Below are 25,414 nucleotides of genomic sequence, written 5' to 3' on the forward strand. Positions count from 1 at the left end.
ACTGGATGAAGGACAAGCCTGGCCACCCGAGCAGCATGTCCAGGTTACAGAGTCACATGTATTGTTAGGTGGAGCTGAGGTTCTGGTGGGAGCCAGGAGTGAGCCCAGTCTCACTGTTTGCCTTAACCTAACACCTGGCATAGTGCAGGTACCAGCACAAGCATAAAATAACCTGGACATGCTATTTGTTTCAGAGGTTACCTTCTTCACTTGGTTTATTTATCTTTTCAGGAACACAAGCCACCAACTACCCATGCTCTGAATATACCTCCCTCTGGTCCAGTCCCATTAGCAATTGGATTGATATCTGGCTGCAGTATAACTTGACTCATGTAAGATGATGAACCCAACAACCAAAAGTAAAAATCACTAATATGGCAGGCCCCGGCTTAGGTTGATAGACTTTGCCTCAAAGACTGCCCACATTCTGCCACTTTGTACTAGCTACAAGTAGAATTCAAACTCAAGCTGAAGGTATGATGCATCCTGCACAAAGCCTGTCAGGGCAACTGCCCTTCTCTTTGCAAGTCCAACGCTCCTCACACCCCATTAGAAACCTGAAGTTGTTTTATACCTTTGTAGTTTGTCAAATCAAGTGAAAATGGATACCCATGGCCTCGGTTCGAAAAAGGGGCTCACTATGGAGCTTTGGAAGTCCATGGTCTATCCCTAATGTCCCAGTGACCAATCTCTGCTACTATAAAGGGCAGAATATATCACTTTTCAAGCAAATCGTAAATGTTCTGAGTCAGAGCTGTCGCCTCACTAAAAAAGTGTTCTCCATAGTGATCCTCACTTTGAATGTGTCATTTTAGTGCAGAGCCGACCTCGCACTTTGAGGAGATGAGGGAACATCACCATTTATGCAGAATGGACATTTTCAAAGCTTTGGATTCATGTGCCATCATGTATCACTCTGAAGTCTGCTATAACATAAAACAAGACCCCTTAAAAATAAATGCCAGTGACTGAAATATAGAATATGTGTTTGTGCACACACTTAAAAACGGTGCACATGCACTTGGAAGAATTGTTTCCTAAGTTAATGGCATTGGTGACTAAAATATATGCATCTGTTAAGTTACTGCATACTGGATGTATGAGTGCAGCAACTCACTTTAAAGCTGACTCGTGGTTCTGTGTCATGTTTGAAGCCTTCGGCTACACTTGTCTTTAAAATAATAGCACATGACATTCTGGGTCTTCCATGGTTTCTTTTAACAGTGTAGGTACCTCATATCCGAGAATGCTATGTGCAAAAAGCCAAGGGTGACTGAAGATGATACACAACATGAAGCCACCACCACTCACAAACAATGGAGCTTGAACTTTGGCAATTGGAGCAATTTCACAATAGTACTTTATTGTATTTTAGTTGCATTTATGTAGTGCTTCATAACCCAAATGAAGTATTAAAGTACTGCAGCAAATGGGCAGCACACTACACCTTGTGGTATGCCTCATTGGAAAAGTGTTGGTTTGCAGTATGGCCTATGTCAGAAGCTTTTTGGTGTTAAGCACAAGTGAACAAAATGTTTTCCTATCTTTTCTTAAGTCACTGTGCATCGGCAGGTAAAGGAGGGAAGAGGAGTGAAAAACAGAACACATGCATTTTACATTAGTTTCATGAATTTCAATGCTGGTTGTCCCACAGGACTCAAGTTCCACCTCACCTAGGAGGCCAAAAGAAGATGAAACCAGTTTGTAGTTGCTGCCTAGTGTAGGACCTGGCCTGGCTGAACTGTTCCCACTGACAGAAGAACAAGTCTGATTTGAAGATGGCATATCACAGTCTGTAGAGGTGTAGTGGGAAACAAATTGTTAATCAGGAGTAAAGTACTAGTGATTGCCAATGACTGAGACTTTTGCAAGCATTCCCCCCTCATCTTTAGTTTTGCTATGTTATGTGCATTTGTAAAGTTCACTATCACCTGTGACAGTATCCTGGTACTGAGCATGTGTGCATACCTAGCCATGCCTATGGTAGGTTGGTGAATTGAAAAGCCAGGTCTTCATTTCCTTGAGGAATTCAAAGAGAGGAGGAGGCTCTAATGTAGCGAGGGATGTCATTCCATGTAGAAGCAATGTAAAAGAACATCCCTCCTCCTGATCTGGTTCTGTTTATGCATGGTTTGTATGCAACCAGGAGTCCTGTTGATTGAAGGTGTCTGGGTGATTGGTGGAAGGAAATGCAACTGTTCAGGTAGAGGGGCTGAGTTATGTAATAAATTCAAGGAATGTGTGAGGAGCCTGAATTAAGCACATTTGTGTATTAGGAGCCAGTGTGGTTCCCTGAGGTGTGGTGTGATGTGAGGCTTCTAGTGAGTTGCTTGGGGTTCTAGGCATAGATGGTTTTACCATAGTCCAGCTTGCTGGTGACTAGTGTGTGAGGGACTGTTGTTTAGTTTTGCTTGGGAGCCACTTGAAGATCTTTCTCAATTTTCTGCATGTGGTAGCAGGATGCGATGACGGAGTTGACTTGTGCAGTCATGTCCAGCTTGCTGTCTATGATTATTCCGGTGTCCGTGATGTGGGTTCTGGGCATGGGTCCGAATTCAGCAGGTCCCCAGTTGGAGACTCACGGTGAGGTGTTCTTGCAGAACATCCCTACTTCTGTATTCTCTCTAGGACTCAAACTGTTCTAAACTGATGTAGACCAACAAGGGTGAAATTGTTCTGGGTTGCTTTTATTCCTATCACTTACACAGCTTAGCCGTTTGGGACAGAATATTCGTATTTGTGTAGGACCAAGTCTGATTTGCATAAAGTTCATTCCTGCCTATAGTGGTGCACTGAGCAAAAAAAAAAAAGATTCAACTGTGGTCTATAAAAATTGCTAATGCCTGAGAACAATGCAGAGATCTAAGCTCTCACCTTTTTGCTATCCCCGTGTAAGAAGAATTGCCTAATTTGAGCCAGTATTTGTGGTGTTTGGCACCAGCTCTTAGTTCTCAACACCAGCTCTTATGACAGTCCACCACATGGTGGAGCTGTTTGTATATTTTGAGATAAGCCAGCAGTGTGTTTAATAATTCAATACACACAACAAATGAATCTTCCAGTCGTCCAGCTCATTCACAAAGCTTTGTGTGGCCTGGAGCAGTCCGAATTCCCACAGTTCTAGGAATGTGATGGTTCATAGGGGTGTTGGTACTGGCATTGCCAGCTCTGGCAGGGACAATCAGGGGTGAAAGCTGCTGTAACCTCCTGACAAGAGCCCCGGCGCCTCCTTTTTCACAAATTAAGTACTGGCTAGAAGTGACACTTTTATGTAGTGCAGGCATTTTAGTCAATACCAGGTTACATCCTTGGACTTGTAATTTCAGTTCTAAGCATTGTAATTGTAGGCTCAAAAATCCCAGCATTGAAGATACGAATGGTTAAAACGCCAGGTGTTGCTGGAGATGTCGCTCGTATCTTGAGGCCACTTTGCATCCATCTTTTGGAGGTGGAACAGCACTTCGACACTAAAACATGGTGCAGAGTATAAATCCGGACTCGTCGGCTGGAGGCAGCTACAGTATTGAGAGAGAGGTGTCTGGGGAGGGCGAACAGAACACGCGCTCCGTTGCTTTTAGGCTTTTATGAAAGCTGTTTACTAATGTACCCCGTCCAGTGCAAAAAAAATATGGATTTTTCTTTCAAAATATATTGCGAACGAGAAGGAAATAAACCCATTCCCTGCTTCCCCTCACTTGAGTAAGAGCCTGTAAAAGCTCTGCACTTTCATAGCCTACATATATCGTTATTGATCAGCGCAGGCCAGGGCATTGCCCGCGTCCTGCCACCTGGCCAATCTGTGCACACCGAGGAAATTTAATTAGAGGAAATATGCCCTTCAGGTGCGGATCTGCCCCACGAGCATAAAGCCGCCATTTCGGCATCCGGCTTATATCATAATGTCCGTCCCTCCTGATAGCTTGGCTATCAGCGAACATAAGCCTCTTTCAGGCTGACATTTTTATGATGTAACAAGTGATTAGCTGCGCGAGCTGCCTATATCCTCGAGGCGCCCCACCCACGAACATAAATCACCTCCCGGAAAAGCTATCCCAGGTCGCCAGTAGCCCTTCATCCATTACATAAATGGTGTTTTATTGCTAAAAAGAGGCCTACACCTCAGGCCCAGGTTTTCAGAAACAGCATCAATATATGTGGCTGATGGAAAGCGTGAGCTTGAGAAGGGGGAGTTTAGATTTTTGCACGTGACTGAATGGCAGATGAGCAAGTCTTAGGTGTGTCACGTGTGGGTCCCTTTCCCCGCCTAAATTGAACTTTGTCCAGAGAATGTTTTTCCCAGCTTCATAAGTGATTAACTCATCCAGGGTTTTCGTTGGCATTGTGGTACTTATGATCATGTTGGCGACTTTAAAAAAAAAAAGGCAAGCACTGGCAAAGGTAATTGATCTGCCTTGCCGAGTTACTATAAATGTTATTCTTTTTATTGTAAGTCTACGACGCCAAAACAAAACAAGCATTTGCAATGCACTAGGGTCTCGCATTTCTCCGAGTTACAGCTATTAGCAGTTGTAAACTCCCAACCGGATTTTTCTTCCCAAATTGAAAGATTGCGCTGCTACAGTTCACTCATAATGAAACCTATCGGCAAAAGTGCAATTAACTATGTAACAGGGTCGATGTTATGGAAAGCGCTCGACTTCTGCCAAGCGAGATCGTGCTGAAAAACAAAGGATAAAAAGTAGTCCACAAACCTGACAGAAAACAGCGAGCCTCGCATGTTTAAAGTACTTGATTGCTGCGCTCGCGGAGGGCTAACCACCAGAAAAGGCATGACGTATGCATGCCTTCCACTAATGAAAGCAAGCAGATTTTAACAGGCAAGCCCACAAACCAATGAAAGACAACTGACGAGACGTCAACGGGGCTCTGAGCCCTTTTCTAACTCCTAAAGCGTCTTGCAAGCGAAATGCATGCACATGTGCAAGCGCATGCAACACAGGCTCGACCCTAAAAAGGAAAATATGCCACCAGCAACTGAACATGGATGACAGGTGTTTGCAATAAAAAAATAATGTAAAAAAAAAATCACTGATGTGACTAAGGGCCAGATGTAGCAAGCTTTTTGCATGGCGCAAGCAGCGAATTTAGCTGTTTGCGCCATGCAAAAAGCACATCGCGATGCTCATTCCCATTTTGCAAGTCGGTAACCTGGTTAAAAGCAGTCACAGATATGGTGGTCTGCTGTCTCCACCAGGCCACCATCCCTGTGAGTGCTGCGAATCGCAAGGGGGTCGCAAATTGTGACCCACCTCATTAATATTAATGAGGTGGGTCTTTGCGACCCCCTTGCGATTCGCAGCTGGTGTCAGGGACACCATCCTGCATCCGGGTTTGCGACTCGCAAATTGCGACTCGCAAATTGCGACTCGCAAACCCAAAATTTCGTTCATCTGGCCTTAGATTTTTAAATAAAAATCCTTACAATTTTGCTTAGCATTTGATCAATATCATTATAGTTTGTGAAGAAAGCAGAATCAACGACCTGATTACAAGTCTGGCAGTCACAAGACCGCCACACTTGGGGTGGCAGACGGACTGCCGCAGTTGTGGCAGTCTGACCGCCACATTACAAGTTTGGCCACCAACCGACTGCTGTCTCCACCAGGATACAAGATCCCGATGGGGTGACAGCGGTCTAGGTTGTGTGGTCAGCCAGGGGCGGTTTTGAATTCAGCACCTCCCTGCGGATTACAACCTTGCTCTCCTCCTGCCTTTTCATGGTGGTTTCCCTACTATGAAAAGGCTGGAGGAGAACAAGTGCAAGGGGCCATAGGGGGGACCTTGCACAGCCCATGGCATGGGCAGTGCAGGGCCCCCTTGTCATTATATACCAAATCACTCAAAGTAGCTGCAATGTTACAATGTCACTTAATCATTTTACAATTATAAAAAGAAGACAGGAAACAAATTATCTTTGAAAAGGACAGCCAATGTGCACGCAAAATAATCATTATATAAAGTTAAAAGAAAATAACAATAAAAATATAAAAAGCACACTTTGAATCAACATTGTCGCTAAAGAGAAAATAACTTTTTTTAATGGATATGAACTGCAATGTCCTCTCCACCCTGGGTACCCTCAAAACTGTGCCAAACACGAAGCTAGCTATAAATCACACTTCGTTAGTCTTCTGCATGTACCTGTAAACTCCAAACATTCGAAAACAGGCTTTCGTTCCTTTCTATTCTAGCGATTACGTCACACTGCTACATACTCCACCTCTGTTAAATAAAAAATATTTTTTGAAATAAAATCTGTATATATATATATATATATATATATATATATATATATAAATATATACATACATGTACAACTATATCTCTTCGATCAGTCATCTTGGTGCTTTGATCATTTGACCTGCTCTGGAAGCAGTCGTCTTCAGTGTCAGAGATTGTTAAAGATGGTGGAAAGGTAACAACAGTCACCGAGTTTTCGAGTTCAGTCTTTCTTTCACCTTTTGAGTTGAAGACCAATGAATTACAGGCCTTAAGTGAGAAGAGTCTCTGGTATCAGACTTCCCAGGGCACTGGGCAGTCACCACGTGTTCCTTGGTAGACACCACTTCATCAGATTTTCTTATGCGCAGCTGTAGGGCAATCACTAAATCTCTTCTTCGATACAGAATTTCCTTTGCATGTTGCCTTTTGTCTGCATAAGCTTTCATTTTCTACTTGTTAACAGAGTTTCTTGAACGAATCATGTTTTCGTTTTTGTCTCTCTTAGTGGTCCATTGAGGTAACTTGGTTACCATTGCTCTCAGGAACATCAAAGTCACAGGACTTTCACCCGTGATCAATTGGGCTGTTGAATGATAAGCTCCTAGAGTAGAATTTAGTACTATTTTCAAACTGAACTTCTCAACAGTTGCACATTGTACTGCCTTGTGTAGCCTGCTCATAAAATGCTCAACAAGGCCATTGGACTGCAACTACAAAGGTGTACTATTTTGAAGCTTTATATTCAGATACTCCAGGAATTCTTTGAATTCTTTAATTTTACAGGATAGGCCAGTGCTTAATTTGTAAGATATTAAGTCCAGGTGCTCACATTTCTTTGTAGGAGGCCACACTCAATTCCCCGGCTCCACCCACTTACTCCACTGGCCCCACCCACTTACCCTGTAGGCTCCACCCACATTCTCAACTGGAACTGCTGAAGGCCAGATGTAATATCCAATCTGAATTTCAGCAAGGGAACCTTCCTCAAGTAAGGTTTTGATAGGAGGTCCACCCCAGCCCTGTGAACATTTTGAAAATATGAAATCAAAAGTGCATTTAACCCCTTCTGTGCCCAGGACATAATGGTTACGTCCTGAGGCACAGTGCTGCTGTGCCCAGGACGTAACCATTACGTCCTGTGCACAGAGCCCAGAGGGAGCGCTCTCGCTCCCTCTGTGGGGTTCCCCCCCACCCCCCCAAGTCAGGGATGGAAGGGGAAGCCCTTCCCCTCCCACCCCCGACCCCCCCCAACCCCCCCTGTGACGTCAGCGCGCGAGCACGCGCTGATTAGTCACAGGGTCTCCCCCATCGCGCTGGAAGCAGAGCTTCCAGCGCGATTGAAAAAGAAATGCTTTTGCATTTCTTTTTCAATCCCATGGGGGAGGCCCCGAGAGGCTTCAAAGGGAAGGAAATGTATTTCCTTCCCTTTGAAGTCTCTCACAGGTTTCAAAAGCCGGATTGCTTGCAATCCGGCTTTTGAAACCCCACTAGACACCAGGGATTTTTTTTTCTTTTCTTGAAATTGGCAAAAGGGAGCGACCCCTTGGGCAAGGGTCGCTCCCAGGGGGGCATTTTTTTAGGAAGGCCTTTTCTGCCCCCGCAGGGGGAGCGACCCCGTAGGCAAGGGTCGCTCCGGGGGGGGGGGTGGGGGTTGGGGGGGCAAATTTATTTTAGGCCATTTCTGCCCCCCCGGGGGACAGATCGGCCTATTATTAGGCCGAACTGCCCCCGGGGGGGGGGGGGGGGGCAGAACACTCTAGGCGCCAGGGCAATTTTTTTTTTGTGTTTTTTTTTTTTGTTGTTTCTTTTTTTAGAGATGGGGAGCGACCCATCAGTCAAGGGTCGCTCCCCTGGGGGGGCAAATTGTATTTAGACCATTTCTGCCCCCCTGGGGGCAGATTGGCCAATTTTAGGTCAATCTGCCCCCAAGGGGGCAGAAACCACTAGGCATCGGGGATTTGTTTTTTGGCGCCAATGTCACGCAGGGGGAGCGACCCCGTAGGCAAGGGTCGCTCCCGGGGGGGGGGGGGGGGTGGGGGTTGGGGGGGCAAATTTATTTTAGGCCATTTCTGCCCCCCCGGGGGACAGATCGGCCTATTATTAGGCCGAACTGCCCCCGGGGGGGGGGGGGCAGAACACTCTAGGCGCCAGGGCAAATTTCTTTTTGTGTTTTTTTTTTTTTTTGTTTCTTTTTTTAGATATGGGGAGCGACCCATCAGGCAAGGGTCGCTCCCCTGGGGGGGCAAATTGTATTTAGACCATTTCTGCCCCCCTGGGGGCAGATTGGCCAATTTTAGGTCAATCTGCCCCCAAGGGGGCAGAAACCACTAGGCACCGGGGATTTGTTTTTTGGCACCAATGTCACGCAGGGGGAGCGACCCCTCCCGGGGGGGGGGGGTTGGGGGGGCAAATTTATTTTAGGCCATTTCTGCCCCCCGGGGGACAGATCGGCCTATTATTAGGCCGAACTGCCCCCCGGGGGGGGGCAGAACACTCTAGGCGCCAGGGCAATTTTTTTTTTGTGTGTTTTTTTTTTGTTGTTTCTTTTTTTAGAGATGGGGAGCGACCCATCAGGCAAGGGTCGCTCCCCTGGGGGGGGCAAATTGTATTTAGACCATTTCTGCCCCCCTGGGGGCAGATTGGCCAATTTTAGGTCAATCTGCCCCCAAGGGGGCAGAAACCACTAGGCACCGGGGATTTGTTTTTTGGCGCCAATGTCACGCAGGGGGAGCGACCCCGTAGGCAAGGGTCGCTCCCGGGGGGGGGGGTGGGGGTTGGGGGGGCAAATTTATTTTAGGCCATTTCTGCCCCCCGGGGGACAGATCGGCCTATTATTAGGCCGAACTGCCCCCGGGGGGGGGCAGAACACTCTAGGCGCCAGGGCAATTTTTTTTTTGTGTTTTTTTTTGTTGTTGTTTCTTTTTTTAGAGATGGGGAGCGACCCATCAGGCAAGGGTCGCTCCCCTGGGGGGGCAAATTGTATTTAGACCATTTCTGCCCCCCTGGGGGCAGATTGGCCAATTTTAGGTCAATCTGCCCCCAAGGGGGCAGAAACCACTAGGCACTGGGGATTTGTTTTTTGGCACCAATGTCACGCAGGGGGAGCGACCCCGTAGGCAAGGGTCGCTCCCGGGGGGGGTGGGGGTTGGGGGGGCAAATTTATTTTAGGCCATTTCTGCCCCCCCGGGGGACAGATCGGCCTATTATTAGGCCGAACTGCCCCCCGGGGGGGGGGCAGAACACTCTAGGCGCCAGGGCAATTTTTTTTTTGTGTGGTTTTTTTTTTGTTGTTTCTTTTTTTTAGAGATGGGGAGCGACCCATCAGGCAAGGGTCGCTCCCCTGGGGGGGCAAATTGTATTTAGACCATTTCTGCCCCCCTGGGGGCAGATTGGCCAATTTTAGGTCAATCTGCCCCCAAGGGGGCAGAAACCACTAGGCACCGGGGATTTGTTTTTTGGCGTCAATGTCACGCAGGGGGAGCGACCCCGTAGGCAAGGGTCGCTCCCGGGGGGGGGATGGGGGTTGGGGGGGCAAATTTATTTTAGGCCATTTCTGCCCCCCCCGGGGGACAGATCGGCCTATTATTAGGCCGAACTGCCCCCGGGGGGGGGGGGGGCAGAACACTCTAGGCACCAGGGCAATTTTTTTTTTTTTTTTTTTTGTTGTTTCTTTTTTTAGAGATGGGGAGCGACCCATCAGGCAAGGGTCGCTCCCCTGGGGGGGGCAAATTGTATTTAGACCATTTCTGCCCCCCTGGGGGCAGATTGGCCAATTTTAGGTCAATCTGGCCCCAAGGGGGCAGAAACCACTAGGCACCGGGGATTTGTTTTTTGGCGCCAATGTCACGCAGGGGGAGCGACCCCGTAGGCAAGGGTCGCTCCCGGGGGGGGGTGGGGGTTGGGGGGGCAAATTTATTTTAGGCCATTTCTCTCCCCCCGGGGGACAGATCGGCCTATTATTAGTCCGAACTGCCCCCGGGGGGGGGGGGGGCAGAAACCTCTAGGCGCCAGGGGAATTTTTCTTTGTTTTCTTTTTTTTTTCTTTGTTTTTTTTTTTTAGAGATGGGGAGCGACCCATCAGGCAAAAGTCGCTCCCCTGGGGGACAAATTGTATTTAGGCCATTTCTGCCCCCCTTGGGGGCAGATTGGCTGAGTTTAGGTCAACCTGCCCCCAAGGGGGCAGAAACCACTAGGCACCGGGGATTTGTTTTTTGGCGCCAATGTCACGCAGGGGGAGCGACCCCGTAGGCAAGGGTCGCTCCCGGGGGGGGGGGTGGGTGTTGGGGGGGGCAAATTTATTTTAGGCCATTTCTGCCCCCCCGGGGGGCAGATCGGCCTATTATTAGGCCGATCTGCCCCGGGGGGGGGGGGGGGGGCAGAAACCTCTAGGCGCCAGGGGAATTTTTCTTTTTTTCTTTTTTTTTTTCTTTGTTTTTTTTTTTTAGAGATGGGGAGCGACCCATCAGGCAAAAGTCGCTCCCCTGGGGGACAAATTGTATTTAGGCCATTTCTGCCCCCCTTGGGGGCAGATTGGCTGAGTTTAGGTCAACCTGCCCCCAAGGGGGCAGAAACCACTAGGCACTGGGGATTTGTTTTTTGGTGCCAATGTCACGCAGGGGGAGCGACCCCGTAGGCAAGGGTCGCTCCCGGCGGGGGAGGGTGGGGGTTGGAGGGGCAAATTTATTTTAGGGCATTTCTGCCCCCCCCCCCCCTGGGGCCGGCTGAGCTACAGGCCAAACACCACAGGTAGGCACCTTGCAAAAAACACCTCTGTTTTCTGTGAAAAAATATGTTGTGTCCACGTTGTGTTTTGGGCCATTTCCTTTTGTGGGCGCTAGGCCTACCCACAGAAGTGATGTACCATTTTTATCGAGAGACTTAGGGGAACGCTGGGTGGAAGGAAATTTGTGGCTCCTCTCAGATTCCAGAACTTTCTGTCACCGAAATGAGAGGAAAAAGTGTTTTTTGGGCCAAATTTTGATGTTTGCAAAGGATTCTGGGTAACATAACCTGGTCAGAGCACCGCAAGTCACCCCATCTTGGATTCCCCTGGGTTTCTAGTTTTCAAAAATGCACTGGTTTGCTAGGTTTCCTCAGGTGTCGGCTGAGCTACAGGCCAAAATCCACAGGTAGGCACTGCTTTTTATAAAAAAAATGTGATGTGTCCACGTTGTGTTTTGGGCCCTTTCCTTTCGTGGGCGCTAGTCCTACCCACACAAGTGAGGTATCATTTTTATCGGGAGACTTGGGGGAACGCTGGGTAGAAGGAAATTTGTGGCTCCTCTCAGATTCCAGAACTTTCTGCCACAGAAATGTGAGTAACATGTGTATTTTTAGCCAAATTTTGAGGTTTGCAAAGGATTCTGGGTAACAGAACCTGGTCCGAGCCCCGCAAGTCATCCCTCCTTGGATTCCCCTAGGTCTCTAGTTTTCAGAAATGCACAGGTTTGGTAGGTTTCCCTAGGTGCCGGCTGAGCTAGAGGCCAAAATCTACAGGTAGGCACTTTGCTAAAAACAGCTCTGTTTTTTTCCAAAATTTAGGATGTGTCCACGTTGCGCTTTGGGGTGTTTCCTGTCGCCGGCGCTAGGCCTACCCACGCAAGTGAGGTATCATTTTTATCGGGAGACTTGGGGGAACGCTGGGTGGAAGGAAATTTGTAGCTCCTCTCAGATTCCAGAACTTTCTGCCACAGAAATGTGAGGGACATATGTTTTTTTAGCCAAATTTTGAGGTTTGCAAATGATTCTGGGTAACAAAACCTGGTCCGAGCCCCGCAAGTCACCCCTCCTTGGATTCCCCTAGGTCTCTAGTTTTCAGAAATGCACAGGTTTGGTAGGTTTCCCTAGGTGCCGGCTGAGCTAGAGGCCAAAATCTACAGGTAGGCACTTCGCAAAAAACACCTCTGTTTTTTTCCAAAATTTAGGATGTGTCCACGTTGCGCTTTGGGGTGTTTCCTGTCGCCGGCGCTAGGCCTACCCACGCAAGTGAGGTATCATTTTTATCGGGAGACTTGGGGGAACGCTGGGTAGAAGGAAATTTGTGGCTCCTCTCAGATTCCAGAACTTTCTGCCACAGAAATGTGAGTAACATGTGTATTTTTAGCCGAATTTGGAGGTTTGCAAAGGATTCTGGGTAACAGAACCTGGTCCGAGCCCCGCAAGTCACCCCTCCTTGGATTCCCCTAGGTCTCTAGTTTTCAGAAATGCACAGGTTTGGTAGGTTTCCCTAGGTGCCGGCTGAGCTAGAGGCCAAAATCTACAGGTAGGCACTTTGCTAAAAACAGCTCTGTTTTTTTCCAAAATTTAGGATGTGTCCACGTTGCGCTTTGGGGTGTTTCCTGTCGCCGGCGCTAGGCCTACCCACGCAAGTGAGGTATCATTTTTATCGGGAGACTTGGGGGAACGCTGGGTAGAAGGAAATTTGTGGCTCCTCTCAGATTCCAGAACTTTCTGCCACAGAAATGTGAGTAACATGTGTATTTTTAGCCAAATTTTGAGGTTTGCAAAGGATTCTGGGTAACAGAACCTGGTCCGAGCCCCGCAAGTCACCCCTCCTTGGATTCCCCTAGGTCTCTAGTTTTCAGAAATGCACAGGTTTGGTAGGTTTCCCTAGGTGCCGGCTGAGCTAGAGGCCAAAATCTACAGGTAGGCACTTTGCTAAAAACAGCTCTGTTTTCTGTGATGTGTCCACGTTGTGTTTTGGGGCATATCCTGTCGCGGGCGCTAGGCCTACCCACACAAGTGAGGTATCATTTTTAGCGGGAGACGTGGGGGAACGCTGGGTGGAAGGAAATTTGTGGCTCCTCTCAGATTCCAGAACTTTCTGCCACAGAAATGTGAGGAACATGTGTTTTTTTAGCCAAATTTTGAGGTTTGCAAAGGATTCTGGATAACAGAACCTGGTCCGAGCCACACAAGTCACCCCTCCTTGGATTCCCCTAGGTCTCTAGTTTTCAGAAATGCACAGGTTTGGTAGGTTTCCCTAGGTGCCGGCTGAGCTAGAGGCCAAAATCTACAGGTAGTCACTTTGCTAAAAACAGCTCTGTTTTCTGTGATATGTCCACGTTGTGTTTTGGGGCATATCCTGTCGCGGGCGCTAGGCCTACCCACACAAGTGAGGTATCATTTTTATCGGGAGACGTGGGGGAACGCTGGGTGGAAGGAAATTTGTGGCTCCTCTCAGATTCCAGAACTTTCTGCCACAGAAATGTGAGGAACATGTGTTTTTTTAGCCAAATTTTGAGGTTTGCAAAGGATTCTGGGTAACAGAACCTGGTCCGAGCCACACAAGTCACCCCTCCTTGGATTCCCCTAGGTCTCTAGTTTTCAGAAATGCACAGGTTTGGTAGGTTTCCCTAGGTGGCGGCTGAGCTAGAGGCCAAAATCTACAGGTAGTCACTTTGCTAAAAACAGCTCTGTTTTCTGTGATGTGTCCACGTTGTGTTTTGGGGCATATCCTGTCGCGGTTGCTAGGCCTACCCACACAAGTGAGGTACCATTTTTATCGGGAGACTTGGGGGAACATAGATTAGCAAAACAAGTACTATTGCCCCTTGTCTTTCTCTACATTTTGTCCTTCCAAATATAGGAGTGTGTGTAAAAAAGACATCTATTTGAGAAATTCCCTGTAATTCACGTGCTACTATGGTCACCCCGGAATTCAGAGATGTGCAAATAACCACTGCTCCTCAACACCTTATCTTGTGCCCTTTTTGGAAATGCAAAGGTTTTCTTGATAGCAATTTTTTACTCCTTATATTTCAGCAAATGAATTGCTGTATACCCGGTATAGAATGAAAACGCACTGCAGGGTGCAGCTCATTTATTGGCTCTGGGTTCCTCGGGTTCTTGATGAACCTACAAACCCTATATATCCCCGCAACCAGAGGAGTCCAGCAGACGTAACGGTATATTGCTTTTGATAATCTGACATTGCAGGGAAAAGTTACAGAGTAAAACGTAGAGAAAAATTGATGGTTTTTTCACCTCAATTTCAATATTTTTCTTTTTCAGCTGTTATTTTCTGTAGGAAACCCTTGTAGGATCTACACAAATGACCCCTTGCTGAATTCAGAATTTTGTCTACTTTTCAGAAATGTTTAGGTTTCTGGGATCCAGCATTGGTTTCATGACCATTCCTGTCACTGACTGGAAGGAGGCTGAAAGCACAAAAAATTGCACAAATGGGGTATGCCCCAGTAAAATGCCAAAATTGTGTTGGAAAATTGGGTTTTCTGATTCAAGTCTGCCTGTTCCTGAAAGCTGGGAAGCTGCTGAGTTTAGCACTGCAAACCCTTTGTTGATGCCATTTTCAGGGGAAAAACCACAAGCCTTCTTCTGCAGCCACTTTTTCCAATTTGTTTGAAAAAAACGAAATTTTCACTGTATTTTGGCCAATTTCTTGGCCTCCTTCAGGGGAACCCACAAAGTCTGGGTACCTCTAGAATTCCTAGGATGTTGGAAAAAAAGGACGCAAATTTGGCTTGGTTAGCTTATGTGGACAAAAAGTTATGAGGGCCTAAGCGCGAACTGCCCCAAATAGGCAAAAAAAGGCCCGGCACAGGAGGGGGAAAAGGCCTGGCAGCGAAGGGGTTAAAGCACAACCCTGGAATAACCTGGCTAAAATGACTAATTAATTGAAAGGGGCATGTGAAATATTCCAGTGCTCTATGTGCCAATTTGGGAAAAAGACAATACTGGTGTATGTGCAAAAGTGCTTTGTGTTGTCAATTTTAGCAGAGTCTAATTGTGAGTTTTTAAATATCTAATGTGACAAAATAAACCAAAATGTTCTGAAAACAATCTAAACAGATACATTGAATAAAATCATGTAATACACTTGAATGAGCCACTTCTCACTTCCAGTAGCCAAAGGGGTTTGGTTCATAAATAGTTGAGTATTCCATTAAAGTCATTAATTTTAGAGAAACCATAAAAAAGATGATTACAAATTGGGCTTGTTGCTATTACTTACTCTGATAGCAATATAGGTGCATCAATTAGAAATTCAGAATAGTAACAATCATGGAACTTTACTGGTGTTTCCAAATGTAGTTCTGTATCACACAGACAGGACAGATTACAAAAGATGCACATGTTCCAAATATTACCGTTTAATTGAAGATTTGTATCTTAACATAAAGCACAGACTAATGCCATCTCCCCCAAAAAGTCCTAAAACCTAGGCCAAAAAAAGAGGTAGTGGCTGGGCAGTTTGAAATTGACCAAATCTCAAGTCATACATATTAGTGCAAAATGAACACAGTGCCATACAAAATATTCAAAGACAAAATAATTAAATATTAAATATAGATACATACAAATACACAATAAATATATAAAAAAAGAAAATTACAAAATAAATAGAATATATCAAATAGAACAATAAATATAGCAAACAAAGAAGACACATAAATACTACAAACCATTAAATTGACACTGTCAATAAACTGTTATAAATGCAAAATAAATAACATGTATATACTAGAACAATGATTGAATATCCAAACATGGTAAAGCCTAACTTTATAACTTATTCGAAACATTACAATGGCATGTGTTTTGTCAGTTGGACTGGGCTATTTTTCCAGAAAAGCCCACAAACTGTCTAAGTTGCTTGTGCATTCCAAGTCTTCCTCTTTTCGTGCTTTACTCCTAGTGTCATGAGTTGCTCTTCGCCCTTTTGCAAGCCAGGACTGAACATAGGGGTTGGGGTTGAATCTCCTAAATGGTGGGCCAACAAGATTTAAAAACATTAAAGAAGATGTTGTTTCAGTCGGCAATGATGCTCTTGTAGATGTGCATATTAGATTCATTTGAGAAAAGCCCCGCTCACATTCTGCAATACTGATAGCAATAGTTTGTAAGGCTCCTTGAACTGCCTTTTAATTTCTTTGCCTCCAGATTCCTTATACTCTCTGTAAGCAAGTATGATTTGTCGACTGCCAATGTTGAATCTTTTACACAAAGACTCAATGTCACTTTCACCATAAAGAGCGGGTAGTTCATCAGGCCAGTACTGTTTCTATACAACTTTCACTTCACTAATCAGTATATCATACTCAGCCTTCTTGTCAGTAGAAATAGTACCTCCTGTAGACAACAAACAATGTCTCAAATGTTCTGCAAGGCTGCAAACAAATTGTCCCTGTTCAATTATTTTGTCATTGGTCTTTCCTTTGTGCAGCACCACACTTTGGAATATATTTTGTTCTATGGCCCTTTTACATTGTTAGAAATGGTTCCCTTGCCTGTCTACCATTGTCTCAAACACTGCTATTTGTCAACAAATAGCTCAATGAGCATCAATGATTGTAGAGTCACATTTCTGTAACTCAAGTGATAACTCTGATAACTCCTGAAGAGCATCATACATGAGGCCAAGATTAGCAACAAACTGGATAGATGCTAACCGCCTGAACTGTCACGGAAAACATCATCAGCTGCATTAGTAAAGTGCTTGTAGAGAGCAGGATAAGCATTCCAAATAACCTCCACTGTTCTGAAGCTTGATGCAACCAACGAGTATCTAACACTCTACCTATTCTGCAGAGCTGAATGTCAAGAGCTTCTGCACATTCTTTTAGTTCCAAACGGTTTTTAACATATGTGACAAATAGAGAATACAGCTTATCAAGTAAGTTTTTTAAATGATTTGTAGCACCAATATCTTTCATCACATCATGATCTGCAAGTTCCAGGTGATGCGCTGAGCAGTGCCAGGCTACAATATTGGGAGAGATTTTTTCTTGCAACACCACTGTGGCGGCCAAACATCACTGAAGCCCCATCACAGGCAACTGAAACTAGGCATTTGGAGAGAAAGTCCTCACTTAGGTTAACTGGACCTTTTTCTAGTGCAGATAGTAAACTGCTTCTTACTATGCCATCAGCTGACAAATCACTCAGCTCAACGAGGTCAACAAAAATATTAGCTGGGTACTCCATGCCAGGTAGCTGCATTCACATGAACACAATTAAATAACTTTTTCTATTTAAAGCGATTGCTTAATCTAGTAAAATACTTACTTTTGGGGAAAGCCCAATCATTTTGGCAAATATCTTCCTCTTCATTTCTGAGGATATGTGTTGTTGTAAGTTTGAGCAAGCCACATTGGAGTGCAAAATTCACCCCATATCCAGTCCGTTCAACTGGTGGCAGTGTATCTCTGTTTCAAAACCGTATGCTGGCCTGTTCCGCTTTGGTTCCTTATAAGCTACACGGAATATTCTGGCTGTTGCTGATATTTGTGCAGATTGAGCTTTTGCAAGTTGTAACATGAGCTTTAGTTTGTGCATGTTCTGCAATCTTTTTCCTCAATGATTTCTGCTGTTGCTCTATATTGGTACCATGTGCCTTCACAGTAGACTCAGTCCATTCTTTGGACAATTTTATTCCCCTGGATTTCTTAGCACCTAGATCATTGACTTGGCGACACACAGAACAGCCAAGGTTAGGGCCTTTAACAATTTAACCATGGATACTTGCGTTGGAAATACATTTTTTGCTCATGATGTTTCCATCCTTTAGGTAGAACGCCTTTCCTAAAAACTGTGGCTGCTTGTGGTTTAAGTGACATTATGTCAAACTGTTGGCTGGTGCTTGGTGTTTCCTCTGTGTCTGCATTACTCTCCACAGCATGATGCTGTTCAGTCCTAAAAGGACTATCTTGTGTCTTTCCCTCGGTAGGCGTGAAAACGCTGCTGCCAGTAGTGGTGTCACTCTCATCTAGTGCCTTCTCTCACACTTCATCATCTTTGTTTCCTTCATCCATTGTAAGAACACAGCCTTTTCTAGCAAGCTTGCTAGCAGGCTCCTCGTTATCTTTGGGCCTGCATTTTGTGAAGTAGCTTGAAATCTCATAGTAGTGTGACATTCTAGGGAAGCAAAGTGAAAGAAAACACACTAGGCGTGTGTGAGGGGCGATGTCAATTCATCTAACAGGCACAGTTCTGAACAAGCATAATATTTATTTGCATCAGGCGCATTTCTGCACTTGCACATCTACTGCCATGACTCTGATTACAAGTACAACCCAAATAGGTCCTACTTTGCCTGCCCAGATTCAAGCCTTTCTCAACTCATACGCCTGCCTTACAGTGCTTACTCGAAAGACACACAAAGGCCCATATTTATACCTTTTTAATGCCGCATTTGCGTCATTTTTTTGACGCAAAAGTAGCGCAAACGTACAAAATACAATTGTATTTTGTAAGTTTTCGCCGCTTTTGCGTTAAAAAGTGGCGCAAATGCAGCGCTAAAAAAGGATAAATACGAGCCAAAGTCTTTAAAGTTTGGCTCACCTTTAAGCTTTGGCGTCCAGCGTTAATACAAAAGCAAAGTAGGATCGATTTTGGATGACCTTGGTTCAGAATGGCACATGACAGGGGTGAACATGGCTTTCACCAGACGGTTATCATGAATTGCCTGCATTCTTGTAACTGTAGGGTGGAGCCCAAGGCACTGAAGTGAAGGGTTTCCCTTACAAATTCAATGAGGTCCTTGGCCTCCTTAGCAAAGGAGCGCTGATTAGTTCTTCCTGAGAACTGCCATTTGGTGGATGGTACAGGGGCAGGTGAGACTGTAATTTGTTGTTCAAGGAGAGAACGTTTCCCGGCCAAGCCTGCCCTTTTGTCTGTCCTTCATTGTTTCACAGGAAGGTTAATGACAACTAGGTGCAGATAGTTCATAATTAAATTGTGCCCGTGTTATGGGTACTCCTGCTTGGAGTCATTCTCAGTTTACCTGCTTTGAGAAGCATCGCTTTACACAAAGGTTGTGCCACAGAAGCAGCCTTGCAAGGGCATTTGAGAGAGAACCTACCCACTTCTGTAGCATGAAACAGTGAATGAACTGTCTGTGGTGCCTTTTGCTGTACTTTAGCCAGGGCTGTCATGATGGATATGTGAAAGGCACTGGGTCAAGGAGGGACAGAGGAAATAATGACAGTGTAATATTGCAAAGAAATTGAAAGCCAAAAGATTAAAATACATTTCTGTGTCCTTAACACACGATGGGGCAGATCTAAGGAAAGTGGTGCAGCGCCACTTTCCTTGCGCCCCTTAGCAAGACCGCTTTTCTTCGAGAAATGCAGACAAAATATATAAAGACAGCCAACTGAATAGTGACAACCCCACTATGGCAGCTAAGAAGATCAGTTGCATTACAATGCTGCAAAGGTCTCCAGGACAAGTATAACAAATGGGCCTCTACCAGTTAGTTGCCCCTTCACCCCGGGTCCAGGTGCCACCGAACCTGCTGCAACAGTTACACCCCTGAAACTCATTAAACTGTCAGGGCGCCTTCTACATACCCCAAAAACCAATAATGGCACAGAAACCAAAGAAAACCTCCCTAAAAAGCATCAGGCACATTGACTTTTCTGAGCAAGAGATAGCATATCTGAGAGGGCGCTTTTAAAAATCCACCTATACATTCATCATTTTACTGTGCGACCCGCTGTTGCTTCACACATGCCATCATGGTCCCAGTCACTACTCTTAACAATCACAATGAGACACATATTCCTGACACAAACACAAGTAACACACCAAAGCAGAAATATGTTCCTGACACAGTCAAGCCCCATACACCATTCCTTAAACACAACCAGAAGAACATACCTTAAACACACAACCCTGTGGGTCTAAGAACACACTTTATAGATTCACAGCAAGACACACTTTCCAAACAAACACACTCTCAGAAATCGATTTCTAACACAGGCACAGCCAAACACAGAGGACACATAAAACAGACATATATATAATAAGATGCAGACCTTTTTAACATATACAGGCACTCAGGTACATTTTCCTAACACCCACACATTTTACCTACACTTAAAATACTAGGCATGTTACTTTCATACAGGCCCATACATAGAAAGTAAGGCACATTCCTTCTCTTGTTCTCTCTCATTGACACGCACGCACAGACACTGGTTCTCTTCCTCTTTCAGCCTTAAGATTCTCCATTCCATGTGTGAACATTTCATTCAATCCATTTTATTCTTTTCATTTTGGAAATTTCTGTCACAGAGCTTTAATAAGAGAAGCAGGGTGTGCATCAGAATATCAAGAATAAAACTTGTACCAGGCCTGGCACAAAAATGCTCCCAACTGAACTAGTAGCAGAAGATGTTGAACATTGGGCAGTTCTAAGTTCAAGTCCATTTGTCAAAATTGAAAAGGATTTAACATAACCTTATGGGAACACTGATGGGTCTCTCAAGAATATTATTGGTAAAGTAGTATCAAATTGTACAAATTTAATGGGCAGTGGAACTTAAAAACAATTTTGTAGATGGGCATCTGTTCTCTTCCATAAGAAATATGTAGAAAAATGTTTGCTAAACGGTGCATTTTAAAGAGCAGTTATTCAGAATCACCAAGGAAAACCAACTGGAATTTAAAGGAAATTCTAAGGAGGACTTGAGCTAGATACATTTGTGCACTTTGGTTCTGGATGCCCAAAGTGAACCTAAAAGCCCAGTAGCATTGTGCATTGTGCATTGTATGTGGCATTGTGCGTTGTATGTGGCATTGTGCATTGTATGTGGTAACTGGTACTTTACCAAGCCGGTACTTAAGCAATGGTCATGGGGGAAGGCGCCAGCATTACTTACTTTTGTTTTCACTCCTGCTACCTCGGTAATAGGATGGTTGACTTGAAAAACATGTAGGTTTTCAAGCTCCTTGGGGAGGACATCTTAATAAAACCAAGGCAAAACTGCATGTCATGAAACTGAAGATAATGAACTTTTTCTGTCCCTGAAAGGCCTGACTCTAAATTAATGCTGAAATAACTATCTACTTCTGTTGTATTTTGTGTCTCCCCAGGCCAGATTAGCAATTATCACCCTTAACTGCCCGGGGCCAGTCTATTAGTAAAAGAGAGTACCACACCTTACACATTTCTCAATTGTTTTGCTCTGAGAATTTAGGGAATTTGCATTCCACTGATATATGTACATTTTGTTGCCAAAGGATAGATTACAATATAGAGCTCAGATGTAAAAGCCCAGAATGAAGGCATCTATCACATGAAGAATATATTGGACTTTGCTAGATGCACAATATGCACCTCCCTGGCATTTGCACCTCCCTGGCATATGCACTGCCTGTATCTGATTTATGCACATCATTTAGTCCTGCACTATACCCAATATGGACATCTAAAGGCTCTGATTATATGCATATATCAAATCTCCAAAATGTGCATATATCATAGGCTCACGTAAAATGCAATGCCACAGATACCTACAGTATGAAAAGCAGACCCTTTGTATATGTACAGTATATAATGCTGTGGTATCTGAAAATTACACTTTTCAGATGTGCAGACGACCTAAGCATTACAGAGCATATAATGAAGGTCTGCAAACTGCACATACCTGAGTCAGAAATGTCCAGCCGTGCAGTCTTCTATTTGGTTGACCTATTATATATGTCAAGTTGTGAATGCCTCTGCATATGTACCTCATATGCACTTACTCCTGCATCGTCACTATCTTTGGGGCCTCTCTTCGCACTGCAGCAGACACCCCGATCCACCCTCTCGTTCACCACTCCCACTGCAATCCAGTCACCACCCCCACAGGCATTGACAAAGGCAATAGGTTGCACATTTCTTTCTTTAGGCATGTTAATAAATATATGCAAACAAGAATGTATTAATATTATCTTTATTAAATACAAGTTTTAGGTTTGCATTATGAGAAACAAACCACAACAGACTCGAACCCTGGTTTTGACAGACCAAAGCTCCATAAAAACAGTACTACTCAAAAGCCATGCCACAAGGGCACAGGACAAGTGTGTAGACACGGAGAAGGGCATATTGCAGGCAGAGTTTCCCAAACTGAAGGTTTGCAACTTATGTAAACCCTGTCTTAAAAGGGGTGGAGTTCCATGAGAAGCCATGCCCTATCAAACTGAAGGACGGCAAATGTCGTGTCCCTCACAACTTGTCCATGAATTGATGAGCACTTCTTTAAAAGCTAGTGCGAAACACAGAACTGCCTGAGAGGGAAACAACAATTGCCCAGAGAAGCAGTGCTTAATTTGTGCTTGTTGTTTCCGGTGCTGAGCACCAGCACTTATTTTTGAGGGCCGGCACTTATTCTTATGCCCCAAGCATTTGCTGCAAGCAAAAGACACACATGGGAAAGACGGAGGAAGAGAAACACGAAAAATCATCACAATGGGAGAAAGCAAAAAGCTGCAAAAGTGAGCTGAAGGGGCAGGGAGTGGCTTTAAATGGATTGAAGAGGCCCGAGAAGGGGTACTGATGTAAAACAGTAAACGCGCCCATGAAACAACAACCATATGGCATTTCTTCAAATACTAAAACGTTTACAAGTATCAGAAAAAAAAGTAAAAAAGATTATTTGAAAGCCAACTGTGGGGGGGGGGAGGGGAGGGGGGTACTGGGGGGCTTGTTGTTGTTCCCAATCGGGAGTGTTCACAGGCTGCTTGTGCGTTCGTAGGTTGTGGTGCAGATCAAGAAATGAAAGAGGGCAGGCAGATGGAAACCTAGCTGCTCTATTAACAACAGGCAGACACATTATCACTCAGCAATCAGGATTGTGCAGCACGTCATCTGGACTGGAACTTGCCGTCCCAAACGAACCCTATGATGACCTACACTACTTTAACAAAAAACAAGCACAAGAAATAAGAGGTTGCACTTTTCCGGGCACGTACCTCAACCATTAAACATGGCATGCTTGTTTAAGTCGAAGCTCACACTACTTTCGCATGTAGAGGCATGTTACGAAAATGAAATAAATGAAATCATTACTTACTTTTACTACTTAATGCCTTTTAATTAAAGGCAGGCCTGCAGCTGCTGTGCGACTCGCTGCTTTTTTATTCTGTCGAATGACCAGCTCTGCAGCTGCGCAGTACGCTGGGGTGGGACGCAGGCGAAAACCAGGGCACTGGTCTGTATTGTGTAGACTCGGAGAATACACAATTAATAAATGCCAAGGAGGGACGGGGAGGGGCTATCCCCTTTTTATGGGTGAGCGCAAAGCGCCCCGTCCATAAAGTAATCTCTCGTTGGACTTCAAACCACTCCAAGGTCACGTCAGTCTCTTTCATTGGTTCCTGGGCTTGCTCTTTAAAATCTGCTTGCTTTCATTTGTGAAAGGCATGCATACGTCATGCCTTTTCCGTGTTTAGCCCATCTACACAGCACTGATAAACTACTAGAAACATACGAGACTCGATGTTTTGAGCCAGGTTCCTGGACTACTTTATCTGTTAAGTTTCCCCGCAGCGCGATCGCGCTGGGGTTTACATAGCGCGTTTGCGCTCCATTTTTTTTGTTTTTAATTTCAGTGCAATCGTGCTGCATTTTACATAGCACAATCACGCTGTGTCTTTTTGTTCTTTTAATTTGTGTGGCAAATAAAGTTAGGTTAGGAGTTTACAATGTAAATAGCTCCAACTCGAGCAAATGTGAGCCCCGTTGCATTGAAAATGCTTGTTCAAGTGTTCAATGGTAGCCCGCGCTTACACTACTGTGATTAATGGACCCTCCTGTTAAACTGACACAGCAGGAACCTCACCCAGTCAGTTTCTGACGGTGAGTGTGTGTGCCTCATAAGGCAGGCCTCATGCAGTGTCAATTTTTAAAATATTTTACAACACTGAACCAGCCAAGTAATGATGGATTACTGTGTGATAACTCTTCCCCGGGTAGGCCGTGTGAATTTAGCAAGCTGATATCTCGTGTAGCCCCCGCCCTGAGAAAAAACTGACGGTGCTAAGCATCGGAAACCACAAGCACAAATTAAGCACTGGGATAGGCCATTACCAGACTTCATAATGGCTGGAATGCCCAGGTCGCAAAGAAGCCATCTAGTTTTAAAATGACTAATTCATGAGTTGTAGATGAGAGATCTTCAACAAAAGGTAAAGATGAGTGTTCATCCACAATCACCATCAGGTGATGTTCATTATTTAGTGCACCAAAGGAGTCCATGGCTATTCTCTGCCAAGCATGCTTAGGGTGTTCTGGCATGTTCAGAGTATGTTGAGTAACATTTGTAGAAAGGCAATTGGATATGTGACAAGCCTGGATTAACCTTTCAACTCTTTCATCTAAGTATGGAAACTAAACTTGGCTCGGGGAGCTCTTTTTGTGGGAACTATCCCACTATGTCCATTGTGAGCCATTTCAATTACTTTGTGTCACAGACTCTCTAAAGTCAGGATTCTCAACCCACGCGGTATAACTCCTTCCTGAGTTATGGACAACTCATCTTTGACATTTTTGTATTTTTGATATTCACCATCATTTGTGAGAGGTCGAGTGTGTTGGCTCCATGACTAATGTGTAATATTGTCTTTTAATTTCAACATGTCACTATCATGGCAGTTATAATCTGGGTTAACGACATAGCAGCTGATGTATTTGAATTGATGATGAAATTAATGTAGGCTTCAGCCATTTTAGATAGAGAACTGTGATCTTGTATAGGAACTCTCAAAAAGTAGTCAGCAGGATTCTGATTCTTTCCACGACGATGCACGTTTGTTTAATTATATACTTGCACTCGGTGTCCCCATCATTCAATGCAAGGAGGCATCTAGGCTTTTGAATTACCAAAGACGGTCACTAAAGCTTAATGATCATTTACCAGTGCAAAAGGCTTCATATACAGGAATACATGGAAATGTTCACAAACCCATACTACGGCTAAACTTTCTTTCTCAGGTTGTGAGTAAGAATGTTCTGTTTGAGGGAAACGTCTATTAGCACAGTCCACAATATGTGACTGAGCATTTGGGCATCCACTATGCTGTGCAAGGATAGCATCTAATCTGACTGGGCTCTCATCCACAACGTCCTCTGTTTGAAGTTTGGCATTTCAGTAGAGTGTTTGATTCTCTTGAAACGTTTCTCACATTCTTGTGACCATTGAAAGGAAACAATTTTTCTTCGTCAACTCTAGTAATGGAGCACTAACAGTGGCAAATTCTTGTATACACCTTGAACAGTAGAAGGCCATGCCAAGAAAGGAACGTACCATTGAAACATCTTGTGCGGATCAGCGTTTGACAGAGTTTGTACTTTTGCACGATCAAGTGTCATACCCCATCAGAAAAGATATCACCAAAGAATTTTAGTTTTGTCTTGTTGAACTCACACTTGTCTGCA

General features: G+C 44.7%; 1 long non-coding RNA gene across 1 annotated transcript in view; it reads right to left on the reverse strand.

The window, feature by feature from the left end:
• LOC138301278 (uncharacterized) overlaps positions 1-23,195 on the reverse strand; it is a 64,967-nt gene extending 41,772 nt beyond the window's left edge. The window contains exon 1 of the long non-coding RNA XR_011205073.1: positions 23,052-23,195. This is a non-coding gene — a long non-coding RNA (uncharacterized lncRNA). The remainder of the gene's footprint in view (positions 1-23,051) is intronic.
• Positions 23,196-25,414: the final 2,219 nt, after the last annotated feature.

This window comes from Pleurodeles waltl, chromosome 6 (assembly GCF_031143425.1).
Source record: "Pleurodeles waltl isolate 20211129_DDA chromosome 6, aPleWal1.hap1.20221129, whole genome shotgun sequence".
Classification (NCBI taxonomy): domain Eukaryota; kingdom Metazoa; phylum Chordata; class Amphibia; order Caudata; family Salamandridae; genus Pleurodeles; species Pleurodeles waltl.